Raw genomic sequence first — 5,000 nt, 5'->3', positions numbered from 1 at the left:
TCGACCGACAATCGCTCCACCCGCACCCGCACGTGCCCCACTCCAACCGCCCAAATCGCAACTCCAGCGGATGAATGGCGGACTCTTCCCGCACTCCTATCGTGCAATCCACCCCTATATCTTGCGTTTCATGAAGAGTTATATCCAATATGCCATATTCCCGCTGTCCCTATACATGCTCTAAGTAGCTCGCTTGCTACAGCAGCAGCAGCACCACCTCCGCGCGCTTCCCTGGGGGCACTGAACCGCAGGACGCGAGACCCCACGCCCTGTGGCAAACAGGGCTCCTCGCAGAATATATACGGTCCCTACCCCGCACAACGATGACGGTGTGGGGGCCATTGTACGACACCGCTTCCTGCGGTGCCAACGCTGTCGTAGAGTCGATACTCCATCTTTGGTAGAAGGCAACCATTCCGCTGTAAATGAGTACGTCGCTCGTAGTTCAGTCACCTCGCAGCACTGCTCAGTAAACTATGCAGGCCCACATAGATAGATCAAATACGCAAATGCCCCTATACATGCTGAACGTCTGTGCAAACAAAACGAACCACACGTCACCCGCACACTCTATCACCCACACACTCTATCACACACTACTCTCTGCCTGTAACAAACACAGATACAATAATTAAGCACCGGCATGGACCAACGTCCGGTGCATCCTATCCGCCACAGTACACCAACCAGACTATGATAACCAGGCCAGGAGGTCCAATCATAAAACAGAATATCCCACTCGTCCGACAACCACAATTGCTCAGATAAGCCACCAACACCCACACATGTCCTACACAGGGGTGCACCCAACATCACCACACTGCCTCGTCTTACAGCACAAACACACTGGCAGGAATGAAACACACAGGTCTGCCGCAACCACAGACACGGCTCGCCCCCCCCTCTCACTGGCGGAAAGCGCATCCCGACGTGACATAACTCCTTTGACACACTGACGCTGCCTCGGGCATCCACGTCCTACGGTCGATATCAACGAACCTCACCCCCCCCCCCCCCACAACACGCCATCCCATACCACATTGTGTACCGTACCCAAACCTAACGTGTACTGTACTACAACGCAATGTGTACCATAACACAACCCAGTTTGTACCTTAACCTAACCTATGTCACCTTAACCTAACCTATGTCACCTTAACCTAACCTATGTCACCTTAACCTAACCTATGTCACCTTAACCTAACCTATGTCACCTTAACCTAACCTATGTCACCTTAACCTAACCTATGTCACCTTAACCTAACCTATGTCACCTTAACCTAACCTATGTCACCTTAACCTAACCTATGTCACCTTAACCTAACCTATGTCACCTTAACCTAACCTGTGTTGCACCTTAACCTACCTCAATTTGCACCGCAATGTAACTCAATTTGCACCGCAATGTAACTCAATTTGCACCGCAATGTAACTCAATTTGCACCGCAATGTAACTCAATTTGCACCGCAATGTAACTCAATTTGCACCGCAATGTAACTCAATTTGCACCGCAATGTAACTCAATTTGCACCGCAATGTAACTCAATTTGCACCGCAATGTAACGCAATTTGCACCGCAATGTAACGCAATTTGCACCGCAATGTAACGCAATTTGCACCGCAATGTAACGCAATTTGCACCGCAATGTAACGCAATTTGTACCGCAATCTACCCCCATGTTGTGCCTTAACCTAACCCACGTTGTGCCTTAACCTAACCCACGTTGTGCCTTAACCTAACCCACGTTGTGGCTTAACCTAACCCACGTTGTGGCTTAACCTAACCCACGTTGTGGCTTAACCTAACCCACGTTGTGGCTTAACCTAACCCACGTTGTGGCTTAACCTAACCCACGTTGTGGCTTAACCTAACCCACGTTGTGGCTTAACCTAACCCACGTTGTGGCTTAACCTAACCCACGTTGTGGCTTAACCTAACCCACGTTGTGGCTTAACCTAACCCACGTTGTGGCTTAACCTAACCCACGTTGTGGCTTAACCTAACCCACGTTGTGGCTTAACCTAACCCACGTTGTGGCTTAACCTAACCCACGTTGTGGCTTAACCTAACCCACGTTGTGGCTTAACCTAACCCACGTTGTGGCTTAACCTAACCCACGTTGTGGCTTAACCTAACCCACGTTGTGCCTTAACCTAACCCACGTTGTGCCTTAACCTAACCCACGTTGTGCCTTAACCTAACCCACGTTGTGCCTTAACCTAACCCACGTTGTGCCTTAACCTAACCCACGTTGTGGCTTAACCTAACCCACGTTATGGCTTAACCTAACCCACGTTGTGGCTTAACCTAACCCACGTTGTGGCTTAACCTAACCCACGTTGTGGCTTAACCTAACCCACGTTGTGGCTTAACCTAACCCACGTTGTGGCTTAACCTAACCCACGTTGTGCCTTAACCTAACCCACGTTGTGCCTTAACCTAACCCACGTTGTGCCTTAACCTAACCCACGTTGTGCCTTAACCTAACCCACGTTGTGCCTTAACCTAACCCACGTTGTGCCTTAACCTAACCCACGTTGTGCCTTAACCTAACCCACGTTGTGCCTTAACCTAACCCACGTTGTGCCTTAACCTAACCCACGTTGTGCCTTACCCTGCTCTGTAATTGGCATATGACACGTTACATTAATGTATTGTTGTCCAACCGCAACCGGCTCAGAATGTTGTGTACACAGCTATGTGTCATCTCCCCATAACAGCTGCATTGCAGTGTGGTACGCCATAGAGACGTGTGGGAGTAATGGACGCAGTGGATGGCGATCAGCATGAGCCGTCTGTTCATGTAGTGGCGCGTGTATGCAGACGTAGTAGTCTCTTCTCACACAATGTGATAGCACGGTGCCCCGCGTTCCACATCTGCGACATGCTACAGAGGCCGGTTGACAGTTGGTCGCGCAATGGAGATCGCATATGTACGGGGGCACCTTCCACGTGCCCTCTAGTCGGGCACATTTTGTTGCGTGGATGTGAGCGAATGTAGTGTGTCTTGACACCTGACAGGCAGGCATGCAATAATAGTTGACTTTGCAAACGGGGATGGACGTGTACGTTTACTGGTGACGTTACGCAAATGAACAACTGGTAACCCGTTGTGGTGCGGTTGATCTTGCTGGAGGTACATCTGTGAGGGCAACGATCGGTACAGCTACGAAGCGGTCCCCACCATACCAACGAACGTGAATGTGAATCTGGGTGTGAAGCGATACGCGGCTGTGGGTGGGTGGGACTGTCCCCGGCCGGTGAGGGGGGGCCGCCCGGCGTGCTGGCCGCGCGGTGCGTGGGCGCACGCGCTACAGCCGGCTGGTGGGGGCGCCCAGTGGCAGGCGCGCCGGCCGACGGACGCGGCAGGCGGCGCAGCTGCGCGCCGGGGCACCCTGCGCGCGGCGCCGTGCAGCCAAAGTGGGTCCTCGCGGACCCGGTGCGAAGCGCGGTGGACATCTGCAGTGTGCTGGTCCGATTGAGGACTGTGTGCGTTGAGGATGCGCCGCCGCCCGGCACTCGGCGCCGCGACGCCGTCTGCTGCTCGGTCGCCCCAGCGGTTCTCGCTGGTGGTTTGTATCGCAGTTGTGCGGACGTGTTGGCACGTGCGCTGTGCTGGGAGAGTTCGCTTCGGCACCCACGTGGGGCCTTTGCCCTTCTGTGGCGCTGGCGTTGGAGCTGCCGGTCACCGTAGGTGGCGCGTGTTGTCTCCCGCCGGCAATGCCACGACAGCACGCTCCCGGGCCTCTGTCGGCAGCGGCAAGCTCAGTTGGGAGCACGGGTGGTCGCACCTAAAGCGTCTACTCGCCTAACTCCGGGCGATTGCGCCTCTCTCGAACCCGACCAAGTACTTAGGACGGCGCTGCGCGCCGCCGGGACCTGAGAGGGTTTCGAGGTGTATTGTGCAGGGGAGCCCAGCCTCCTCCTGTTTGCAGAATAATTGAGCGGACGCTTGCGTGTTCGCGCGGGCCCCCGGGACACACTCCCGGGCGGCCGGCTGCTCAGCTCTAGTTGACGCAGCTCCCTGGTTGATCCTGCCAGTAGTCATATGCTTGTCTCAAAGATTAAGCCATGCATGTCTCAGTACAAGCCGCATTAAGGTGAAACCGCGAATGGCTCATTAAATCAGTTATGGTTCCTTAGATCGTACCCACGTTACTTGGATAACTGTGGTAATTCTAGAGCTAATACATGCAAACAGAGTCCCGACCAGAGATGGAAGGGACGCTTTTATTAGATCAAAACCAATCGGTCGGCTCGTCCGGTCCGTTTGCCTTGGTGACTCTGAATAACTTTGGGCTGATCGCACGGTCCTCGTACCGGCGACGCATCTTTCAAATGTCTGCCTTATCAACTGTCGATGGTAGGTTCTGCGCCTACCATGGTTGTAACGGGTAACGGGGAATCAGGGTTCGATTCCGGAGAGGGAGCCTGAGAAACGGCTACCACATCCAAGGAAGGCAGCAGGCGCGCAAATTACCCACTCCCGGCACGGGGAGGTAGTGACGAAAAATAACGATACGGGACTCATCCGAGGCCCCGTAATCGGAATGAGTACACTTTAAATCCTTTAACGAGTATCTATTGGAGGGCAAGTCTGGTGCCAGCAGCCGCGGTAATTCCAGCTCCAATAGCGTATATTAAAGTTGTTGCGGTTAAAAAGCTCGTAGTTGGATTTGTGTCCCACGCTGTTGGTTCACCGCCCGTCGGTGTTTAACTGGCATGTATCGTGGGACGTCCTGCCGGTGGGGCGAGCCGAAGGCGTGCGACCGCCTCGTGCGTGTTCGTGCGTCCCGAGGCGGACCCCGTTGAAATCCTACCAAGGTGCTCTTTATTGAGTGTCTGGGTGGGCCGGCACGTTTACTTTGAACAAATTAGAGTGCTTAAAGCAGGCAAGCCCGCCTGAATACTGTGTGCATGGAATAATGGAATAGGACCTCGGTTCTATTTTGTTGGTTTTCGGAACCCGAGGTAATGATTAATAGGGACAGGCGGGGG

The 5,000-nt window shown here is 53.7% G+C and overlaps 1 non-coding gene across 1 annotated transcript in view; it reads left to right on the top strand.

The window, feature by feature from the left end:
* The first annotated feature begins 4,023 nt into the window (after positions 1-4,023).
* LOC126149703 (small subunit ribosomal RNA) overlaps positions 4,024-5,000 on the top strand; it is a 1,909-nt gene continuing 932 nt past the window's right edge. The window contains exon 1 of the ribosomal RNA XR_007531058.1: positions 4,024-5,000. This exon is cut by the window's right edge and continues 932 nt beyond it. This is a non-coding gene — a ribosomal RNA (small subunit ribosomal RNA).

Source organism: Schistocerca cancellata, unplaced genomic scaffold (assembly GCF_023864275.1).
Source record: "Schistocerca cancellata isolate TAMUIC-IGC-003103 unplaced genomic scaffold, iqSchCanc2.1 HiC_scaffold_946, whole genome shotgun sequence".
Taxonomy (NCBI): domain Eukaryota; kingdom Metazoa; phylum Arthropoda; class Insecta; order Orthoptera; family Acrididae; genus Schistocerca; species Schistocerca cancellata.
Note: the sequence above shows the minus strand (reverse complement) of the source record. Positions and strands in the feature narration are given on the sequence as shown.